The sequence below is a fragment of the Protopterus annectens genome, chromosome 17.part0 (assembly GCF_019279795.1).
Source record: "Protopterus annectens isolate FY-2018-M chromosome 17.part0, PAN1.0, whole genome shotgun sequence".
In the NCBI taxonomy this organism is placed as follows: Eukaryota; Metazoa; Chordata; order Ceratodontiformes; family Protopteridae; genus Protopterus; species Protopterus annectens.
Genome location: NC_056751.1, coordinates 1,316,438 through 1,342,644, shown reverse-complemented (window position 1 = coordinate 1,342,644; position 26,207 = coordinate 1,316,438).

The window sequence follows — 26,207 nt, the reverse complement described above, 5'->3', positions numbered from 1 at the left end:
CCATTCCAGACATCTGGCTATGACTGCTGTGTCCTGATACAGGTGCCATAGATACCACACTGTCCTGGCCAGTACCAACCGTACACTGTCCTTCAGCTAAGGGCAATGGTGACGATGGATGTACAGGCAGTATGACTGTGTGCATGGATGGGGTGGAGACTTGTGTACTGTCAATTGGTGGCCCAACAACAGACACTGACAAACCTGCTTGTGCCTCAACACACCTATCTTTATCATCACTGTCTGTCTCAGTGACATCAGGTTCCCTGCTGTACTGAACCAGCCCCACCACAGCACCTGTGAGAGGAAAACAGGAAACACACTTTAAGACCTGAACATGATTTCAGACCACATGCACACATGCACACATGCGCACATGCATACATGCGCACATGCACACATGCACACATGCACACATGCACACACACAAAACTACACTCCTCCCTAAAGCAGACACACACAGCACCAGCAATCACAGAACATACACAATAGCAGGTGATGGTGGGGTACAGTATCACAAGCAAAACAGTCATATCACACATGTCAGCATGTAGGACATGTGTTGCTTAACAGCATGCAGTGCAAGTGTAGTCAGGCCTTGTTACTAACAGTATACATGGCTTTGATGCATGTGTTTTGTTATTAGGTGATGGCCCTCCCCTTGGAACACAATGCATACATGGACACACCATTGCTGTGCAGGTATTCATAACCCTGTAATGTACTGTGCACCATAACTCACAGGTGTACATACCATTGCTGGATGTGTATCTATGTGTCAGATAGCTATCCAATGCTGATTACAGCCTCTGTGTCTTTAGCAAATAATTGTGGACACATTTTTAGCACATGCATCATGAGTATTTACACAACATCATCAGTGGTGCATGGATAATTGATGGAATACCGTTTGGCCACATACACAATGTACAATACTTATGGTGAGTGTATATCATATTGTGGACATGCCAGTCTCATCCATGACATGGCATGCTAAAACACAACTGCATATTTTAACACTACACATACCCAATATGTGTCATATGACCTAGCCACTCAATAGCATCACAAGACATATATGTGTCAGTTGCGCAAATGGTGATTGGTATGCATACTGTTTAGAGATGCATATGTGTGCACACGCAACATTAAGGTGTATAGCAAGGAAAGCTATGTGTAGTACTGTGGTTACAATAACTGGATGGGGTATAGTACCATAAGCCAATCATCATGAAGCATCAGGTGGTCACTCAAGGCTACAAATATTTCACAAACCAGCACTAATCATGCTGTGCTGGAACTCTACTACCTTGGCTAAATTCACCATTTCACAACCAGTTGTTACATAAGTTTGTAAGTAGGCCAATAAGGAGCATTCCCTGACATGAATGCGTAGTGTGTTGCAGAATGTTTAAATGCCCCATGATAGGCCTCTACCCCTCAGGTATATTATGTGTAATGTATGGATGAGATTTTGGATACTGGAGTGTGTCTTTATAGAGGGCTTGGGAATCCTTTATGTGCAGCATGTTAAAATGCTCTGTGTATGACATAGATGTGTATGTTATGTGCATGTTGAGTATCAACTGTTCCTATCCAATGGTCACTACAGTCTAGCCACATTTGTTTGAGATGGTTTGGGTATTGAATGGGTTTGAGGCAGCTAATGACATTAGTGAGATATGTGTGCTCTTACACCAATCATGCACAGCATGCATTATGGGTAGGTGTGTTACATGTGTACATGGCCTACACCTTAACTATGACAAGCACTTTTTATTTACAATAATAAACGTAGAACACACTCACCAGCATCTGTCCGCTATCTTGATGTCACCCCAGAGGGACCTATATAGAGATGAGAGAGTTTGTCAGTGGCCACAACTGTGGCATTGCTACTGTGTGTTTGCAATCTTACAGTACAACAACAGTTTACATTCACAGGGCTACAGATTATGCTCAAAATGATCAGTATTGCACAAAAACAGGCTCCACCATCTTTGAATGACACACTCCACATCTCACATATGCATGATCTACCAATACAGATAACAGTAGTCTACAGGTAAGCTATGTTACCTGCATGCTCCATGTGTGCTTTCTGGGTGGCTCCAACCTCCATCATGGTGTATGTCTGCTGCTGTTGTTGTTGGGCAGGTGCCACCAGGCTCAGGAGCAGCTCCTCCACTCTGGTGGTGGGGGGTGGATATTAACATCACCTCCTGTTGCAAGCTGTTGCTATGCACATCAGCAGCACGCTGACAGACATGTCTGAGAAGATCACTGCAGTGGTGGTGTACCTGCTCATATGTCTGGTTATGCAGGCCTACCTCATTGACCCTGCGGACAACATCTTGACACATTGCAGTATGCTCCTGCTGGTCCAGGCTGGTTCGTGAGAACATGAGACGGTAGTGCTGAATCATACTGCTAGTAATGATATCATCTTCAGCACTACTGTAACTGGGGTTTCTGCGATGGGCCATGATTCCTGGGAGACATAAATACAAAAATATGTCTGAGCAAGTCATATGGCACATTTAACATTATACAGTACAGATATCACTGAACTGCCATATATATCCACCTATAAGCTAACCGAGAGTGAAACACTGTAACTTCCACTTATCACTGCTCACCCCACAACTGCTTGAAAGTGCCTTGCTCACTCTCTATCTAATGAACCATGTTCTGCACAGCAACAAAATAAAATCACTATATAAGACTATACAAGAGTACCTGGCACACTGTATGCAACACGATGCACCATATTGCCACAGCAGATATACATCAAGCTGGTGTGTAAAGAAATATATCATCCATCACAATCAGTGTAAGGTCCAGTAAATGTATTACTATTATACCACACAACTTGTTAATGCCAAACACGTGGCCAATATAGGTGCACAATTGGGAATATAGGTCACATACTGCTGTAGTACACTATGAATGTTGCTAAATACGCAGTTATATGTTTTACCACACATATGTCAAAGGACATGTTACAGACATACCCACATACATCAGACATAATTACAGGACACAAAGGTATGACAACCCAGATAAGCTTTCAGTGTATACTATACAGTACAGTGTGTCAGTACTTACACAACCTTAATCTTAAGAAATGTAATCTGTGATGAATACAGGGACCACACAAAACAGTGGATGCAAGCAATGTGGACATACACCATACTTTGCTGTACAGGCCCAAGGCGTCAAGTAGTACTACAGTACACACAGGATTAGCATTCAACATCAGTACCAATCAATAATCATAGATGTAGTGCTTTAGCCTGTAATGACACACCCTAGTTAAATCCAAGGGACTTAATCACACTGTATGCAATAGCACTTGTTCAGCCTAGCAACAAACTACACAGCTATTGCTAGGATTAAAGCAAGGACCCATAATACCATGAAATAAACAGTTTCCCACTAAGCTATCCCACAGATACATATCTTTGACGTATTCACAAACATCTTGACCATCACAGTCAGTCAACAGTACAGAGACTCTATTGCAATAAGTATATGTAGGTGTGTATGAGTATATCTAACTATATGTATATATATATATATATATATATATATATATATATATATATATATATATACATATACACATCCATTGGTCTACATATATATATATATATATGTAGGCACATATACATTTCACCTTTCATAGTGAGAATATCAATTATACAAAGGATGTAAGGTGTACAGCAGTGTAATAAAATTGCACAGTCTTGGGATAAATGCATTGAAGGTGTTTACAGCCCAGGTAGCTTTAGCAAGCCTTACTTGCCTCAACATTGCAAACTGAACAAACCACCCACAGTGTTTAACCACCACATGTCATATACCAGCACTGTATGCTGTCTTGTTTGTCACACACTAAAACCTACATACAAATATGCGCATACTAAACTTCACCAACATATATATCTCCCCCTTCACAAACAGTTGCAATATGTCCCCTGCTCTATGCACATATACAGACGTGAATATACATATGGCACACATATATTTCTCCATATGTGTGTGGTATACACACTCAAGGTCCACACTGTTGTAAGTCCCTGGACCTCACAGCTTAACTGCTGGGCCTTGCTGCAACACAAACAGGTGTCACATATGAACACACATTAACATTGGGGGGGTATATATGGCAACAGATGCTAGATAAGCATACTAGACTGCTACAGCAGCTGCCAATGCTAAGCTACACTTTAATATGACTATCATGCATGTGTTGTTCTGTCGCACCCATGTTTATATAATGTTAGCAGTAATCCCCCCAAAAGCCATTGGCCACACTACTGTACAGAACACCAATATCATGGATCAGATTTTTGACATTTAATGCTGAGCTACGCATTTCACAGGTATGTCCCACTGCCAACAGGTACACACAGTATTGTCCATAGCAGTAGTTAAGCAGAACATCTGTGCATAAAGAAGTACTGCTGCCACATATAAATGGTTCACATTATGTGGACTATTCTTTAATAACATCTACTACATGCCAGTAAATACAGATGTGTCACATACCTTTCCTTTGTATGATTTGGTAATATTTCTTTTTTTCTTTTTCACCGTCTCTCACTCTCTATCTGTCTCTCTCTCTGTCAGTTTCTGCAATAGAGTGATTGAGTTTGTTGGCAGAGATTACAGCCTGCTTTTGTAGGAATTTTCACATGAGCATGTGATGGCCACTGCACCAATTAGTGGCCACCATTTGCTAATTGCATGCAGCCTGCTGTGTAATAATTGCAGTAATCACTGTCATAGCAACCCAGTACTATAAATTGCTGACTCATGTAGGCATGGCCCTTGCAGCTTTCCAAGATGGAGATCATCCTTGTTTGCTGTGGACATCATTGTTTAAGATAGAAGGTTGGTATAGTTCTTATATCAGAAGCCAGGGGTGTAGCCAGAGATTTACATTTTGTACTCAGACCTAATGTTGCTGCTTCCAGTACCCACTTGTCAGTGTAGAAATGTACTCACCCCTCAAAATGCTACCCCTAGATACATGGAAAGATGTGCTTTCTTTTCAACTGTTCCAATTAACTGCCATACAAAGCTAGTTATTGAGATGTATTCCTTTGGCACAAGAATTGTTTGTGAACTGCTATACTGTGAATATTCATTTACTCAGTTCTAAACAGTTTGTGCTTTTTTAGTGTTGACATTAGCACAAGCTGCTCAGAAAAAATGGACACATTTCAGTACTGTGAGTATGCTTACCTACATCCTTGGTAGACCATGCACACACAGGTATATTCTACATTTGGGTAGGGTTGCAGAAGTGCAGAGAGCGTAAGTACTATTGTGTGGATTTTATCTTGCTGGACTTACAGGGTTGCTGTGTACATGTTAGTTTATCAACGCAAGTAGTCTGTCTGCGTAACTCCCAACTGTGGACCTATCCACATGATAACCAGAGAATAGCCTGTTATTTTTTGTCTGTGCATCACACAGGTCTTTTCAGCAATAGCATTCTTAGAGTTGGTTGCTATCAGTACATGGCTACATCCATTTGTATTTCAGTGTTGAATTTCTACATAAGGGTATGCTTCTGAAACTCCTTTCAAAGCTATTTGCACAGTGTGTAACAGCAGAAAGGCTGATATGCCTCTGTGTTTCTGCCTCTGCCAGACCTCTCATCCAATCAGGTACATATTTGAAAAGACTCAGGGAAAAGTCAAGAAAAAGTCAGGGACAATCAGGGACACCTTTAAATATTAGTGCCACTAAGTTGAGACATTCAGAGAATCAGAGCATATGAATTAATACACCTTTTCTGAAATAAAAGAAGTGTCTAACTCTTAAGTATTGTCATTATTCATTAAGTGTAATTCACCACCTTTCTGGCCAAAGTCAGTAGTTTTCGGAGAGATTCAGAGGGACAGAGCTAAAATTTGTGTCAAAATCAGGGACATCCCTGAAAATTAGGGACAGTTGGGAGCTATGGCTTCTGCCCTAAACAGATATGCCAGTGTTTGTCCTGCTGTGATAATGTGTGGGGTTGTAAAGTGATGGTGTAACATTATTTCCAGCTAGAGTGGCTGCTTCTCTTATCACAGTCATGTAATGTAATCCCATAACAACTGTTGGTCAACATCCACAGAACAAGTTATGTGGTATGGTATTCCTATCTTTCCTCTACATTCACTCATTCTGATGCATGATATATTTATTTAAGCACCAACTTGATGTATATCTACTGTGGTTTACTGATACTTCATGTTGTGTAGTGTGTGCAAGGTCCGGGGATCGAGACTTACAGAGGTGTTTTATTTTGCTCCTGAGCAGAACAAGGGCCCTCACATACAGAGTGACTAAGGCACTTTTAAGCAGTTGTAAGCGGATTTGCATGGGTTTACGCATTGCTGTGCATTGCTTAGCCAAGCAGAAGCAAACGTAAACTCGCACAAACCCGCTAAGTACTGCTTAATAGTGCTTACTCCAGCTAAACCCCGCGCTCGTTTATTTGAAAGAAAAGAAAAATGGGGAGATAGGAAAGTGGTGAAAAAGGGGCACAAAGAAGGAAAGACAGTATGGAAAATAGCTCGGGATGTGCAGGACGGGTGTAGGGAAGGTCCATAGCTGCCCATTTCTTCAACAGCAACAGCTGTGCATATGCAATAAATTTGGAGGTAGATATGAAACCTTCAACCCCTGAGAGAGGGGTGAGGACAGCAAAGTATGTTGCCATGCCAATTAAATAACATTTCATGTGTCCAGTGGACATGTGTGCAAAATGGGCAGCTATTTATGGGGCATAATTTATTTTTTTGGAAGCAGATTGCCCTTTTTTTTTGTTTTTTCAGGTGAGAGCAGAATGTGGGGTAGGGGAAGTAGGTATATTTGGGGTGGTAGGTTGGAGAGGTAAACAGACAAGACAAACAAGATGCATACAGGGGCAGTAAATGACATGTGGTGGGTAAACGGGGAGGGATGTTTGGAAATCACAAGCCCATGAGCCCCCAGATGGAAACAGTGGGACTGAGGTCCCCACCCATGGGCAGTCACCATTGCACCTTCATGGCCCAGATGGTGGCTGTACTGGGGGCTGTGTAGGAGGAGCAGGCTGACCAGGGAGTTGTGCCACTCAGGCCTCAAGCTGGTGTAGAGGTTCTGTAACAGAACGTTCAATCTCCCTACGCACCACAGCCCGGACCGTTTGAAGGGTGGTAGGTGCCCCTCCACCGCCCACACTTGCATAGGGGGGCCGAGCCCCATCCCCTGCAGTGCTTCCACCCAAAGGTGGCACAGGGCCAACTGAGGAAGAGGTCCCAGGCTGGGCACCAGATCTGCTTGTGCCAGGTGTCATGGCCAGCTGAGGTGGGACAGGTGGGTCCGCTGGGACCGGCCTTCCCATACAAACTATGTTTTGGAGAGTTTAATAAAGATATGGGTTAGTAACAGTCAACAGCATTCCCAATTAGTTATAACAGCATGCAGAAGTATTCCCATTAACCCAACACACCAGATTTTCAACAGTTGAAAAGCAAGCATAACACATGCATATATAGAACAATAGTGGACATTACAATAGCATGCAGGTTTAATTGATGGCAACAGGCTACCAATATTGTATTTTAACAGGGCACATGCATAGAAATAAATGCAAATATTTATAAATCAATAGGACATATGTCCCAACAAATGTTTTGAGATTAGACATACCGATTGAGGTGTGGAATTGCCTTTTTTATGCACATACAGTAGGGTGGAAAAAGATAGCTCAATTAACAACTTATATGTCCTTCTAGTTTTCACTACATTCCTATTAACTGCAGTTATATGTCCCTTACATGTATTATTACACTACCCAATGTCCATATATTGTGCAATTGGATTTTGCTAGATCATTATATACATGAGCTGTATCTTGCATACAAACTGTCCATGATGCAGATGTTACTGCAACATATTTTGAGAGTTGCTCACACACACTACTGCTAAGATGGTACATGACAGCTCTACTTTCATATAATTATCTTGATATGTTCAGGTGAATGTATCAGTTATATGTTAACAGCTCCCTACATTTCTGGCAGCACACTGACATTTCTGGGGAACACAATACCAAGCTACCCATGTGCCAGATTAACCTGTACATGCTGGGCATGAACCAACAGTTGAGGGCTGTAAATATGCATAAAAGCTACTGGCACTCCCGTCATCCACGTTATATGGGTTTACCCAAGTGTGGGTTGACACTGATTAATACAACACTACTATTTGTAGAATGCAACAGTACAACAACATATCAAAGCAAATGACACAGACACACTCCAGGAATTATACATTTATTAAAGGATTATTACACCTTTATTTATTGGGTTAAAACACTTTTTGAAGGCTCTCTCATTTATTTTATATAACAGTACATGCAGAATAATTACTAACCTGCCTGATGATGCAGCCTTTGCAGCCTATCTTCATGGGCTTGCTGGTTCATAGCCCAGACACCTGCAGCTGTGAAGTAAATGCAGTGATATTGAGACATACCTATCCATAGTATAGACAAGCATAGCAATTCTTAACTACTTAATACAATGGCTACTTACTCAGTACTGGGGCATTAGGCATCGCACAGGACTCCTGGATCCACTGGTCCAGTAGATCCTTCCTACATTGCTTCAGGTCAGAATAATGGTGCCTGACCTGCTCACCAGTCCGAGGAACACCAGTGGCACTGGTGAGATCACGGGCAAGACTGTTCCATGCCTCCGTTTTATATTGGGTACCCTGGTACTGGCTCCGCAGGAATCTTTCCTCATGATTGTGGACAAGGAGCCAAACCATTACTTTGGACTCCTCAGTGCCCCAGTGTTGCACTCTAAATTGAGTGCCTTCTCCAACACCGGCCATGCTGACTGCAGAAGGAAGCTACAACCAGTTATAGCAAGTATTCCCACGTGTGGAGCTTAAATATGCCTCATTTCCCACAACTATTTGTGACTGGCCACTTTTGGAAAAACTCAGCTGTAGGCACGCCTGCTTAGCTGATGTTGGCAATGTTTAAAATTCATTCCTTTGATAGATATGTGTCTGTTGAAAGTGCATATTTATGCAATGTTGTCATGGCTTAGTGGTTAAGTACTGTGACTATAGGGCACAGTATGCTGAGTTCGAACCCTGTCACTGCCTTTTATTTTCCTACTGGGCAGGCCTGACTGGTTAAGGTACAGTAAAGGAGGTGTGGCTGTGTTTAACTGACCTTACTCAACTTTGCCCGACTTTGCCCAACGTTGTTCAACGTTGCTCAACGTTGCTCAATGTTGCTCGACGTTGCTCAATGTCCGAGGTTGCACTGGTTAGTGCAGTGCGCAGCTATGCGCAAATACATTGTGATTGCACTTGTAAGCGTGCTGCACAGCTACAGGCAAAGACATTGCGCTAGTTAACGTGGTGCGCAGCTATGCACAATTGGATTTAAATATGCTCAATACTGGTAAAATGTGCTTAGCAGTACTTTATATTGCTTAAGATAGGGTACTCATGTCTCAGAATGCATAACCATTTCACCTTGATATATATATATATATATATATATATATATATATATATATATATATATATATATATATAATTCATTCACTACTACATTTAACATTTCAATGCTTTTTACAAAACTTATACATAAAAAATATCAAGAAATATTTTTGTATACAGATTTCCAACAGAAATTGGAACGTGTAGTAGTGGGACTCAAACCGGGAATGCCTCTTCTTTGTGCAAAGGCTCTAACCACTATGCTATCTGTATTTTGTTTAACTTGCATATATTTTTCTTATTATCCTCGTCTGGTGTCTAAGCTGCTAACTGTAGCTAAGCAATGGGCAAACCCATGCAAACATGCCCAAATATGGGCAGCTATATCGGTTGAAATAAAAAAAAAAAAAAACTTTTTATTTTTAATTTTGTCAGTTGTTTAACATATTGGGGAGTGTAGTGTTACATTGTGTACATGTGAGCGGACTCATTCATGTAACTTGAAATTGCGGCGTTTCTTCATTTCAGGGACGTGGATTTTTGGACTGCTCGCCAGTCCGACATGCCCCCTACACTCATCCACGCTCTGTGTAAGCTTTAGAGTTGAGGCAGCGCACCCTCATTAACATGCATGGCGCGCTGCCATCATACTCTTAGACTGGCGCTTCCATGTAAGACTAATCTAGTCTTACATGGAAGATTAGTAAATCCGGGGGAATGTCTATATCACTTACCTTTATGGCCTAAAAAGCACACACAGAGTAGCAAAATAAACACTATATAAATAATATAAATTCCTACATTATATAAATAATAACTATAGAAATAAAAACTAGAATACCTCATAGTGATACCACAAGATTAACAGATTAAGCTATAACATTTACACATTTGATGATAAACTATTACAGAGTATACATTTCAGATGACGTACTAAAAAACGGAAACAAACCAAAATGAAAATACGAATGACAAGCGAAAAACCACCAAGCTAGAAAATCCAGTACTTTATTTAAACACTGAAGTATAATTTAAAACTATCAAATATTCAAATATTAATCCACAAGTAAGCACTTTTGTTTAATATCTATTAAACTTCATCAGACAATGTATCTTTTAACCTCACTTCCTTTTATACTACCAATCCATTCATTAAGGAAAGTTAACATCACATGACTCTTCCTTAATTGCAATTTAGCATAGCTTACCCCGAGAATAAAATCAAAAGTCTAAACAAATGGCTAGTGTTAATACATACATAATGCTTCACTTATAAATAATTAGAATGTTAAAAAATCTAAAATGCATATATTATGCAAAAGTGGAGAATGTAATGGAATCTATGTATATATAGCAGCTGTAAAAAGTAAAATCATAATAAATTGCATACATTCACATAAAATTGTTGAAAATGTTACAAAATATATAAATATTAAAATACTATCTTACTATATTAAAATGTGTTTGTTTCAAAGTGCCATTGGAAATTATCGCATTCAAAAGTGTGTTGGTGTTAGTGCTAGTATCTGTATTATTGCATGTATATATATATATATATATATATATATATATATATATATATATATATATATATATCTATATATATATATATACTAGCGCCATGGATATATATACTAGCGCCATGGAACAGCCAATATACCAATATATTAGACTTACATAAACAACTTTCATGATCCATCAGCATCATAATGGACTTATTTAAGAATATGAAAAAAAAATATATAGCATAATATTAAAAAATAATAAAAATAATGTATATATACTTTGCATATAAATATTAAATAGTAAATATTAAATATATAAATTAATAAATAAGATACATTACTGAACATTTCTCAACACCAATAATATAATATTATATTATAAATACTATTCTATCTAATGATTAAAATAAGTTTAATGTAAAATTTATATATAAATTTCTTTCTTTAAAAAAATATACTATATCTCATCCTACTGTTTTATTTCTATTTAATGCCTTTAATTTTAAAATGGGAGCTATTGAACTACGTTCATTGATCCCGGCCATGTATCAGCTTGTGTTCTAATCTGCCATTGTAATTCCTTATATTCTAAAAATAAGCCCCAAGGTCTTTTTTCTTCTATTTCTACATGATCTATTGCTGTAAAAGAAAACTGATAATCCCTATATTCATTAATGTGTTTTGCGAGTGCATTATTGCATTTATTTTTCTTTATGGCATATTCATGCTCATATATTCTTTGTGCTAGAGCTCTTTCTGTTTTCCCTATGTAGAAAATGGGGCAGGAATTACACATGGCTAGATATACCACTGCCTTGGATTTACAATTATATTTTCCATTCAAATAAAATGTATTTTTCCTAAGGTGAAAGGACTCTCCTATTCTAATTTTAAAACACCAATGGCATGCTCCACATCTACTCATGCCTTTATTTTTATTACTTATTGGGTGAGTGCCTGTTTTCAGAATAATTAATTTGCAATTAAGGAACAGTCATGTGATGTTAACTTTCCTGAATGAATAGATTGGTAGTATAAAAGGAAGTGAGGTTAAAATATACATTGTCTGATGAAGTTTAATAGATATTAAATGAAAGTGCTTACTTCTGGATTAATATTTGAATATTTGATAGTTTTAAATTATACTTCAGTGTTTAAATAAAGTACTGGATTTTCCAGCTTGGTGGTTCTTCACTTGTCATTCGGATTTTTATACATTTCAGATGTTATGAAATTTGATGTTATGGGTTTTAGATGTTATGGTCTTGATGTTTTTATTTTAAATGTTATGAGCTTTAGATGTTTTGAAGGGAAACCATATATATATATATATATATATATATATATATATAAATCTCAAAATACTGACATCTCGAATTTCAGTATCTCAAGACCACAAAGGTGAATTTTTAAAATAGTGAAAGTGCATAATTGTGAATTCAAATATCTCAAATTTGTGGTTATGGCTTTACACTACATTGCATATGGTAGTTTGTGCTGATGCTGTCCAGTGTCATGTATGGATTTAGGTGTGATTTAAGGTAAGTGAGTGTTTTGCAAGTGTTTTGGGTGGCAGTTTGGATGTATGTGAGTGTGTTTGTAAGTTCCCCGTGTGGGTTAGGGTAGGCAGGTGAAATTATTAGTGTGTAAGTGTTGGATGTGTTGGTGTTTGTATATGTGCGGTGTGTGTGAGTGTGTGTGTGTGTATGTGTGTTTGACTGTAGAAGGTCTGGGTGTGAGTTTACTGTCTTTTTCTGTTTGTGCGATCTCGGAATTAGTATATATAAGTAGGGAGGTGTGGGGGGCGCAGGGGCGGCTTGCCACCTGCTTATATGTAGTTTAGGTGTGTTGATGTGTGTTATTGTGTTTGTGTATGTTTTGTTGTTTGATTTGTTGTAGTGCTGGTAGGATGGTGTATGTGTTGTGTGGTGTATGGTGTGTTAATGTTTGCGATTTTGTCTTTTTGCAGTTTTGGGGTTTCAGGATTTTGAGCATTCACCTTTATGGTCGCGAGATACTGAAATTCAAGATTTCAGTATTTGGAAATTATAAAGTTGAAACATATATATATATATATATATATATATATATATATATATATATATATATATATATATATATATATATATATATATATATATATATATATATATATATATATATATATATATATATATATATATATATATTAAAAGATGTAAATAAAAGACTCCTACTCTTTTCAATATGTGCCATGGGACCTTTAACATCCACTTGAGCTACCACCAACTCAAGCAGATGCAGTCTCAGTTCAATATCTCACCCAAAGCATGGCACACTCAGGAGTGCAACTCCCCCCTTAGGTAGCACTGCTATGTCAGAAATCAGTCTCCCTATTGTGGGAATAGAACTCACAGCTTGCTGCATCAAAGAGAAGTGTGCTGCCTGCTGTGCCTCTTATACTGTGACAGCAAATCTAAAATCTGTGCTCAACCATCCCTTCAGCAATACATCAAATGTACCTATATGTCTCATACTTGAACTTTGCTAAATCATCTTTCTCTGGAAAAATAACAGTTTTAATGAATGTCACCTTCCCTAGTACTGCATATTTACTTCAAGTTAACAAAAAAGAACAATTCAAGACATTCAAAACAGATGGTGAAATACTAGATAACCTCTTGCCTGCCTAATAATCTCTCTAATAACAGATCCAAGCTCATGGAAATTCTAAGGCACTGTACATAGGTGAGAGTCATAAAGAAAAAATAAGGTGGCAGTATGCTAAAAGATACAGTCCTCAGTTCATGAAATCAGTATCTTCATCAATTCTAAAATTTGCTATGAAATTAGCTACACCTTTGGTTTTGATTTATGCCAGAAAATTCACATTTCTTGTTGCCATCTATGATTAATTGTGTTTGATTGATATAACATGGTGGAAATTACTGGGTATAAAAGCTTTTTGATAAGGCAATAATGTAACATAAAACTTTGATTTCCACTAATTAGACCATCAAGCAAGCTGCCAGACTAAATATTTGCCTAATATCAATGTAATCATCTTTGGCATTTAGAGTAAGGTCTGCTGTACCTTGAATATTATGGAAACCATTTTAAACAAAATTTGTCTTGAATCTCTTAAGGGAGAAATAATGACATTTTTAAACTTGAGACTTTTGAATACTGATATTAAAGTTGGATTGTCACCCTCCTAAAAAATCAAAGAGCAGACTATACAGTATCCAAAACATACTGCAACAAGAATAATGCATACTTATACATTTATAATCACTACAGGAAAAATCATGACAACACTGCATGAAAAGTCAAAAACATACAAATGGTCGCAAAATCACTTTAAGTTGCCACTAGCTGTAACTTTTGTAGTAAGGTCCTCCTCCTTAATTATTAATTCCATTTGGCATACACTAGCTTTCAGCTAATTATTCAAAAACAAATGCTGTTTGTTACATTTTCTTATTAGCCCTGATATTAAAGTTCATGAAAATATTTGAAATGTGTCCTTATTTCTGGCTGTTGGCCTAATCACCTCATTACTTGGTTATGAAGTTTAATTTTCTTGTAAATGACAATATCACTGCAGAGTTTCCCGGTGTTTCTATGTTCATGTAGAAAACACATGTCCTTGTAAACACAGTGACAATTTTGCATTTCAAGTTGTTAAAATGTAAACATAAAACTTTTAGAAGCTTGGCAGTCCTTCTAGCTAGACCCTTACACTTTGTCATACGTTTCTACTTTATAAAACTTCAAAATGGGAAAACAAATGACAAAATACAAGTCAGACAAATATAATTCAACTGCTTTATGTCTAGCCAGTGCATCTATCCATCTATCCATCCATGCACAACTCCTTTTCCCATTTACATATTATTGCATATTTAAAGAATTATATATGACTGGCATTAACTAAAGCAGACTGTCTCATGTTTTATAATGAAGATGTGGCAGTAAATCCTACACTCTAATACAGCTGTTATCTAAAAACTAAAGTAAGTCAAGTTCACTTATTCCTAGTTGTCAACATCATATCACTTGTCTGCAGTTTTATACTGAAAAAATATGTCACTGCCTGAATGCTGGATGCTACCCTTATGAGTAGTTAAGGTTTTTATTTATATATTTATATTTTGTAGGAGAGGAGTTGTTCAGTGGATCCTTTGTTTTCTTAGATAAACATTTAGAGAACAAATATCCAGCTTGATTATGGCATCTCTGGTTAATTAGACCAAAGGTACAGCAATACTAGGAGAACATACTGATTTTATAGATATATGAGATGAGTATGCTGATTACAGAAATGTCATTATTAAAGGTATTTGACATCTAGTTAGAATTATATACATACAGCAGCAATATATTTTTTGAAGAGACAAGCATCCCTGCTGCCCTGAAATGGGTATTGTACCCTAGCAAACTTTATTATCTATTTTCAATGTAAAGTGGCACAACTTCTGAGGTGTGACGTACCTGATTCTCTATGAAAGCAAGAAATATATCTATATCCAAAGCTGTTCAAGCCTGGAATGAGAACAATGAACTGGTATATGTGTAGGGTAAAATCCTTTAATAATACGTGGTGCTTGGGGGGAGCGTAATCACCATAAATCTAGAACTCCTTGCGGGAAATATTAATAAATATCTTGTAAAGTCATACTGCCATAGTTCTTTTGCTAGGAGTTAGGATTTAGAATTGAAATAAAACGTGTGTTTCATTATTTTTACCTGACTCATGGAATTCAGTTATCTTGTCTTGGAAAGCTGCAAAGTGAGTACATTGTCTATATGCTGGAAAAGTGAACCTGGGAATTTTTATACATATTATTCTTCATCTGGCAAGTAATTTGATTATCTTGGTTGGAGCATTATGCTTATGTGTCTGTAGGAATGGGGTAATTGGGTGAGCTATACTTTGTGAGCTTCAAGTCACAAATTCGTTATGTGTTGCTACTGCTATTCATTTCTGATTGTCTTCCTAGCCTCACCATACTTCCAGCTGATATTACTTTGCTCTCCTCCCTAGGCCAATTTAAAACCAAACAAACAACGTCTGGCACTAAACTGGCTTTGCCACTGCAACAAGCCTGGCTAACTCTCATCATGAATGTGAATAATCTATTAATCTAGCTACTGTTAATTTTTCCCTGACTGTAACCTGGGGTAATTTTAATCTGTGAACTTGTCTATTCATGTTTGCCTATGTATTCTTTTTAAATACCATACCTGTAATATGTCTTCATTGTTTTTATTGTATCTGTTTACCTTGGAGCTTTTCTTCCCGGGCCTCCACTGAAAATGGACATGAATCCAGTCAGACTACCCCGGTCAACAAATGTAAAATAAAAATAAATACAAATATAATCTAGATGGACATGCAGAATATAATTATTCACAGGCAGGCTTTCTTCAAGGATTTTCATATGCATTTCTTTCCAATACAAATTTTCATATATTTTGTTGCTGTGTCAGACTATATCACAAAGTGAGAAATGACAGGTTTTAGTTGGACATTTGTGTTATCATTTGTACATCCTGATGATGGAAATTGTAGGAGTTGTTCAGACATTTTCCCCGCTATGACTACAGTAATTCCAAGTCACTATTATTGCTTTATAAACTAGCACCTGTGGTTATATGGGGACACATGAAGTGCTGATTCATTGGTACAGTACATAAATAATCCTATTATATTTGTTCAACATATGGATAAGCAGTGCATGTTGTTACAGACTTTGTCTGATTGAAAAGAGTTTGTCAAACAATACCCAGTCTCTGTGCTATGCAATCTATTAAGGCCTAATGCAATACAGTGTCTGCAAGCTTAAGCTCAACATCTCCTTTAGAATATAACTTCATCCCTATTCTATTGATTACTTTAAACAGTCATTTATTAGCCAGATGTGAAAGGTGGCTCATGTAGTCAATAGCGTACAGATACTGAAGACATTCTTTCCAGCTGCACAATCTGAAGGCACATAAAAAGCTTTGCAAGTACCGCCTCCTACTCCTTTTCATTTCCAACAGCAATTTATGTTTTCCAGCATCAACATAACATTTATTTTCTTTTTGTTATTATTATATTTTATTTTAAGAAATTAGTGATTTAATTCTTCCAGTACTTGTATATTAATGCTGTTCTAAAACAATTGATATCTTGTTTATATACATCACAGCTGATAGCAATACAGTATTCAGAAATTACAGCCAGTTATTAATCATTTGTGCTAAAATATCATATATTGCATTCTTTTGGAGCAGTCTATACATCTTACTGTTCTGTGTTATGATGTGGTGTGGATTTATCTGTCTGTTTATCTACCTATCTATTGCATTTAATGTTAACAGGATTGTGCTCTTTTTCCTTCTCTCATGTTCTATTCTGTTGTTACTCATGATTATACAAACTTTCATCCCAAGTTATAGACTGACCAAGAGACTTCTCAGAAAAAAAAAAGAAAAAAGGGGATTGTGGGTACTTTAATTCTAGACTTCATAAACGAAGGGCGGAATCCAATTAAATAGGTTTTACATTCGGTATGTAGCAGTTTCAACTACTGGCTTATTATTAAAAATTATAATTAAATGTTAAGAGATTTACGATCACCATCTCTTAAAATGAAATGGGTTTGGACTTTCAGACTTTAAAACTTAATAACCTTTCCAGCTGTACCATGGATTTTAATTTATTAAAATAATCAAAGGCATAATGTACAAATTTTTTTTTCCCAAGGCTTTGTTTTCTTTGGCTGCATTTGAAAGAACCTGTCTATAATTAATTTTCCTTTTTCTGCTATAGATTAATTAAAACTATATTAAATGTTCTGCAGCTGTTATGGACCTATTAGCATTAGTTTATCCCTTTTCGGGTTTCTTCTTTAACTTATTGAAGTAGGCACAGATGTAAATGCAGTGTGTGTTTAACAATTTGTTATATAGTTAGAAGTATATCATGTCCTAATGGCCTAAGTTAGAAACTGCGTATTTTTGATGATTTTGGGACACTTTTTATTTTTTCAGCATTTTTAATACAGCTTTCGTATTCTAAAAGATCACTCAAATTAACGTAACTAGGAGACAGAATTATCCTTTTGTTTTATTTTATATACTTATACTAGCACTTTATGAATTTGTAAAATGAATCCAGTTTCTATAGTGATTATGTTTTTTCCTGTACTTAATCTACACCATTTACAGAAGGCCGTGAGCAGTTAATTATAATGTGATGTATAAAAGCTGCAAAAAGCTAAAGCATTTATCTTAAGGTTTTGGCTTCAATTATGAAACATGTACTTGTAGCATGCACACATGCACAGTGACCAGTTAAACTTTAACCCATGGCTTTTTTAAAATATATTCATCTTCATATTTAATCTGGAAATCATGATGTAGGATTTGAGACTGGATCTACCACCATCGCTCTGGGCTCATACTGTAAAATACACCAGAACATGGGAAAATGAGATTTAATAACAAGATCCAGTACTTCAGGTCATCTGCAAGCTAATTTAATATGAAAATTCCTTATCAGTTACAATACTGTGCAAACAAAAGATGTAAGGTCCCATTCTTGAGAGAAATTTATTATTGTAAATTTAAGAAAAATATGTTATATAATTAGCTTCAAAAGTCTTATGGTTTTGTGTGGAAATCTTAACACTAAGACACTGGAGAAAATGAAAAGTATGAATGTTGCATAAATATTAAAAAAAATGTTTATTTATTTCCTTACTTATATCTTTATTCTACTTATTTCTTGCTGGCTACTTTAAACTCAAACTGACATTCTCACCATTATTCCTCTTCTACCACAGTTAAGTACATTTTAATGTTTCCCTTTGTCAGATGTGTTTCATCTCTTTAGAAGGGAATTACGTCTTGGTAAATACAACAATGCATTCCTTACAGATGACAGCAGGAGTAATATTTCCAGGATTATCTCACTGCAGTAAGTTTTTTTTAGGCTGTGCCTGCACTAATATGCTGAGCTGATGGGATGTCCTTGGCCTTCATACTGCACATGTCCAAAACACATTTGTATCATGCTTTGAATGACTCAGTATCACAGGCAGCACACCCATGCTTGGCAATGTGCTCCTAGCACATTCCTGCCTCCTTCCCCCAGCATATTCCTGCCCCCCCCCCTCAGAATAGGTGGGCAGGTTCAGCATCATCACTTTACTAGGCTCCCATGTCTTCCCCACACTGGCTCCATCATGTAGCTGAAGCATTAATTGAACTCAAGAAGAATGTGATGGTCTCAGAGCTTCATCCCTCTGTGCTGGAGAGAAAACAGAGATAATCCAGAGGGCTGGAGTGAAGTCTGGTATCCTACCTGTGACCCAGAGGGTGACAAGACTAACAAGAAACAGAGTATAAAGGATTAGTCCAGATAAAATCACATATGTTAGCAGATCTAGGAGACTGTCTCTCTCTCTCTCTCTCTTTCTCTCTCTATCTCTCCGATGCTCTCCTTGTTGAATTTTCCAGTAGTTTATTTAGTTAAGCAAGTAGAAAACTTCTAGGATCTCATTCCCTTTTCATATTTAAGAGAGCCAGGAACATTAGGGACCGGGTAGAGTGAACAATTTGGGTCTATATTATATCATCGAATGGTTAAAAAAAAGAACGATGAATAATCAACCCCATGTAAGCGAAAGCTTACAATCTCGAAAGCTCAGAACAGCAATTTTTTTCCCATGGATCTAATCCCTAGATCCACTTCATTCATTTTACTAGCTCATGACCACAAACAAACTCTTGAGCTCCTTCCTTATCCATAATGCACCACCCCTAACATCCCTCAGATCTTGCTTGCAGCTTGACAGGAAGCCTATAACAGAAATATCATAACTGGAGTTCAATACAAAGGACATAGGTGTCCACAAGTACCTTATTCCTTCAGAAGTCAGTTATGAAATATGGAGGGGGATGGAGGGAGGGGAGTTGAGGAAGAATGCAATTGGACAACACAGATGGAATGTTATTGTAGGTATATAACTTCTTTATCTGATGTAGTCAATGTTCATTCATTCCTCAACTTATGGGGCAGAGTCCCCAGCTACCTATATTCCTGGGTGGACTCTAAGGAAGGATAATCCTGAGTACAGTTAAGCCAAAGGCTATTCCTCCTCTCGAGACCAAATCTTGTTTATTTGATCAACTTGCAGCTGCACATATATTACCCATAAAAGCTCTAGAGTGGAATGCAGCAGAACTTGCTATAGATCTGGTTGAATGAGCTTTTAATGGTCTTGATAGGGGGAGATTCAATTCAATTTGTTATAGATAAAGGAGATACAGTCTGTCAGCCATCTAGCGAGAGATACCTTTGTAATTCATTCACCCAAATTATTATGTGCAAAGGAAACAAATAACTGATCCCTCTTTCTAATCTCTTTAGCTCTGCCTAGGTAGAAACATAACTATCTATGAACATCCAGTAAGTACAGCATATAATCCCCTTTATTTGTATATTGCGGGAGAAATACTGGCAAGTTAATGGATTGGTTAATGTTGTATTTTGACACCACCTTAGGAAGGAAGGAAGCATTAATTCATAACATGACCATATCCTTATGAAAAATTGAGTATAGGGTCTTAGAAGGTAATACTTGATGTTCTGAAATTCTTCTAGCAGATGCAATTGCTACTAAAAAGATAATTTTCCACATCAAAAATTTAAGATCACATTTATCTGTAAGTTCAAAATGAGAGTCTATTAAAGTTTGCAGTACCAAATTTAAATCCCATGGTGGCATGGGGTCTTTATATGGGTCTTAGCAGTACAGTACCTTTCAAAATGCTTTAAACAGTTTAGAGGAAGCCAGGAAAGAATTTTGAAATCCCAAATGAAAGTTAGAAATTGCTGCCAGTTGAATTTTAATAGCTGATGAACTAGCACCTCATTAAACAAACTCGCTAAACATTCTAGGACAGAATGAATTAAAGCTGAGAAGTGGTCTATCTGATTCTGTTCTACCCAATAAACAAACCTTCTCCATTTACTCCTGTAGAGTTTCCTAGTAGAAGGTTTATTGGGAAATAATATGGAACAAACAGGGGAAGAAACATTGCTTGCCTGGCTATTAAAGAAATTAGATAAACCATGCTGTTAGTTTAAGATTTGAGATATTCAGGTAAACTATGCCTGTTGGGTGAGACAGAGGGTCTAGAACTGGATCCAGAATCCAAGGTGGGTATAGTAGATGAGGACAAAGGAAGGAGAACCAAATCTGCAGAGGCCAGTAAAGTGCAATGAGGATGACTTTGCTCTTCAGCCAGGCTGCTTTCTGAAACAATTTGGGAATTAAGGGAGTTTGAGGATAAGCATAGAGAAGATCAGGGGCTAGTCATGGAGCAGAACATCCCTCGGTGGTTAAACTGGTGGGAGGATCAGGGCAAAGAAGCTGCTTCACTTGTTGTTTAGGGGAGATGCAAAATAATTACGGCAAGGCTGGCCCCACCCACTGTAAAACATCTCCATCACTTTTTGTTGAGAGACCACTTGTGAGGCAGTAAAATGGACCTACTCACTTTGTTTGCTATCACATTGGACTTCCCCAGAGTATGGGTTGCTACTAGAAAGCAGTTGGAAGATATCATCCATTGCCACACTCTGAGGGCTTCTTGACATAGGGAATAAGATCTGGTTCCCCCTTGCGTGTTGATATATCAGACTACTGACATGTTGTCTGTCTGGATTGCAATTGTCCCAAGAGAAAGAGTGACCTGGACTGCCTGCAATGCTAGGAGTAGTGCTGTCATATCCAGAACATTATGGCCTCCAGGGGATCAAGTGTCTTGGACTGTTCTCCCCAGGTAGTGCTTCCCACCCAATCTGGGAAGCATCCATGGTCACTATGGCCTTGGACTGAGGGAGGATGAAATTGCAACCTTGTTCATAGGATCATAGGTTGGTACTAGGCTATCAGCCCTAGGGCCTATACAAGCCTAGCCATAACAATTCCCTGGCTATTTCTTCCCACACTATTTACTTCCCTGGACCCCTGTCTAGCAGGGTGACTGACGTGATCCCCGGGGTGAATTTCCTTTCTCCCATCTAATCGTCAAGGTTCCTTTTGAAGAGGACCAAAGAGGCGCTCTGCTTGACATGTATGGGCAGTCTATTTCAGAGTATGGGGAGTCGCTGGGTCTGGAACCTATTCCTCCAGCATGTTTTGTTTATTCTGATGCCAAGGTTTAGATCCCTGGAGCATGTGGCTCTAAGGGACCAGGATTTCTTTAAGTGTAGCATTTCCAACAGCTCTGGGTTTGACATGGCCTTGTATGTTAAGCAGAGATTGCCTCTGAGTAGACAATATGCAACAGAGTATAGCTGGAGTTTTTTTAAGGCGGTCAGCATAGGACATCTGCTTTAGGCTTGTGATTCTTTTACTGAGGTATTTCTGTGGCCTTTCCAGTTGTTGCAGATGTCTTGAGAGTTACATACCAAATGGGGCATTGTATTCTATAATGGGTCTAATGAGGGATGAGTACAGTGGGACAATGACCTCCTTTTTTCCAGATGAAAAGCCCTTAGTGATGAGGTGTGCCACATAGAAGGATTTCCTGACTGTTGTGGTGATGTGGTTATCAAAGGTGAGACCACTGTCCACCTGTGTCCCTAAGTCTCTTATCATACTTTCAGTGTTTAGTGTACTGCCACCTATGTGGTAATTCACGTTTACATGTGTTTTCCCAAAGGGGATATCTATACATTTCTTTGGCATTGAACTTGAGCCCATGGCTCTGGCACCAAGCATCTGTTTCTGTAAGGCCCTTTTGTAGAGTATCCACATCATCTGGGGATTTAATAATGGCTCCCAGTTTGCAGTCATCTGCAAACTTTGTTAGCCAGAGTCCCTTAGTGTTGGCCTGTACTTCAGAGAAGTAGATGCCAAACAAGAGCGGTCTCAGGACTGAACCTTGAAGTACTCCACTTGTCACTTGTCTGGAGCTGGATTTGGAGTTGGCTACTTTTACAGTGTGGGTTCTGTCAGTAAGCCAGTTGGCAACCCATAGAGTGACATAGGGATTAATGCTCAGCTTGGTAAGTCTATCTATGATTCCAGAGTGGAGAATGGTGTCAAAGGCATTGGTGAGGTCCAAATAGGCTGTGTGGACCACCTTACCCTCATCCACGGCTCTGGAGACTGATTTGAAGAAGTCAGTCAGGTTCAGGAGACAAGATTGGCCCTTCACAAACCCAAACTGGGTGGAATCCCATGTTTGAAGGTTGCCAATGTCTTTGTTTATAAGTTCCATGATAATATGTTCCATGGCTTGCAGATCAGGGAAGCTTTGGCTCTGAGAGTCATCTGGTTGTGAGGATATCAGAGCCATTGCACTCAGAGCAATTGTCAGATCCAAAGACAATGTTCTCTTTGGATCCAAACCAGATGGGCTGGAAGGCTCAGATCTAAGGGTTCTAAAACCACAGGTTAAATTAGAGAAGGTGCTTTTATGGGTGGAGTGGTGTATAGATGGGACTTCCTAACCCGAAGGTTAGGAACTGTGAAAACTCCCTACTGAATTTGCTCTGTGAAAAATGTCCTTATCATCCTCTCCACATCTGCTTCTGTGTGACTCCTGGATGAATGAGAGGATACCAGGGATGGTGATTTTGAGTGAATCTCTAAAAAGGAAGATGGCACCCTGGAAGGAACCGGATCCAGGCTTGGTGAATAGGTAGTCCTTCTTAAAGGATTTAGATCCCAGGATGTAGGATCTGAAATATGTTTGGTCATATCCAAGGATGTAGTATCCAAAGTATGTGTGGTCATATCGAGTTTTTCTTTCTTTCTTCTTGGTTCAGAAGAGACAGATGCTGGAGAATCCAAGGGTTTAGACCTTTCTGAAGTATTTTTAGATTTATATTTGGGGGATTGAATCCCATCAATGGCTTCATAAAAAGAAGATTGCAGTAATACTTTTAAAATCATCTTATTTTTCCTATCTGCTAAAGCTTAGGGGTTGAACCCATGACAAATACTGTAGTCCTGTTGTAAGTATTCTGGTCCTAAACAATACACACAAAGACTGTGGGCATCAGACAAAAACAGCTTGTGCCCACACTTGTCACATTTTTTAAAACCTGATGGACCTTTCTCAGCCATTATTGTAGTTAAGAGAGAAGAGTTAAACTGTTTTTCTAAATAGATGGCAAGGAAAAGGAAAAAGAAAAATACCAGCAATGATATTTAAGAACTACAAGAGAAATGTGTAGAGAAAATACCAACAATGGTAATTACAGAAATTATACAATGTGAAAAAAGAATAAAGGGAAGACGTTAGGTCTAGCATTGATGGTATAAATGTTTTACACTGAATGTGTAAGTAAAAGAACAGAAGAATGGCTTAAGATGAAAAACGAAGATAAAATATTAACAAAATAGTTGTTTGTAGAAGTGTTTAGAAAGAAAATATGAAAAATGAACTTATCTGTCATGAAAACTCAAGAGCTGAAAGCGATCATGTCTGAATGCTTTGAGATCTGAGGGATGTTAGGTGTGGTGCAATATGAGTTGGGATGGAGCTCGAGAGTTTGTTGGTGGCCGTGAGTAAAATGGCAGAGTCGGATCCGTAGATAGGATCTGATCTAATTAGTTGAGGAAGGAATGAAAATTGGCAACATCAGATCCGTTAATTAACTCCAGTTGCTGCCGTTAATATGAAAAAGTTGATCAAGTAATTACATTTGTAAATCACTGCATCTACATTAGTCTGGTTTTACTGGTGAACTAGTGACATCGAAAACAAACCATATTATGATTTTTTTTCTCTGTGTGTGTGATCTCTAGATTTGTACAAATCTATAAGCAACTGTCATGGGTTTAAAGTGTTTTTTTTTTTTACCTCATGATGTGCATCTTAAACATCATCTTTCAGTTATTTTAAATACTTTTGGTTTGTTTGCTTGTTTTCTACTACTAATTTGAGACTTTGGCACTAAGAGTGAGAAAAAGTGGCCAAACTCTACCCTTCCAGTTTGATTGACAGATCACTCCCACACTGACTACATCAGCCTCTTAAATCATGCAACATCACCCCAGGCCCCATGGTACCACCCCCTCTCTCAGGAGATTGGTTAACTGCACTTCCACCTGATCCCACCCAGTTTCCAGCCCTTTATCTAGACAGGCACAGAGCTATCTAGCTCTTATTTGCACTAACGTTATCACCTGGAACCTGAAGAGAGGAAGAATGTGAACAGAAGAGCCCAAGCATCACCACCTGGAACCTGGAGAGAGAAAGAATCTCAGTAGAAAAGCCCTCAGTAACTCCTACACTCAGAAAGAATCTTGACAGTGAAAACCCCAGACTGGAGAGCCTTAAAAGGCTGGAACTCTGGAAGCAAAAGCATTCCATCTCTTACTATAGCAACTAAGTGTAAATTTGTAGCCCCAAGATCTGCATTTAACAAGGTTTCTATAATCTGCAGTACAATGGTAATTGTTGTTCTAGGGCAGCACTCCACACTGCTATATTCTTTATACCATAGACACAATTTGCCTATGCTAAAAGAAGATCTGAGATTCTAATGTTTATTAAAAGTGTTTGTATACTCTGCAGTACACCACCTGCTGGATTTTTATACCATGGACACAGTGAGCCTGCACAAAAGATTCTGAGGTCTCAAACGTTAAACACTTTTTATTTTTTTTCCTCCTATGTGTGCACATCCATGAGCTCTGTAAAAATGAGCACTGCAACTTATTTTCCACTGTATGCTGTTTCTCTTTATGCATGTACTTCACAAATGGGAATCACCTAGTATGGCTTTAAGTGACTACTTCCGTGCATATAAATAGGGCTGTCTTCATCAAGAGTAAAAAGACAGGAACTGGTCACATTAATGATATATATGAGCCCCTTATAAGGAGGCACTGTAAACCTTTCTTTGTTATACAAGAGAATATTAGCATTTTATATTGTATATCAGGAGATATTGAGCCATGTAAAAGTGGGTACAGCCTCTCATTTCACATGTGATAGACCGGGAAAAGTTCTGTAATAAAGCTTTCATGCTTAGCTCCAAGGAATATGAGCCCCACTGATGCAGACACAGCTTTTCATTTTACATGTGTTACAAAACAGACTAATAAAGTCTGGTGATAACCTCTTTAAATCAGGCATTTTATAGGTTCATAGGTTTATAGGAGGTTACTGGGCTAATGGGCCTAGGGC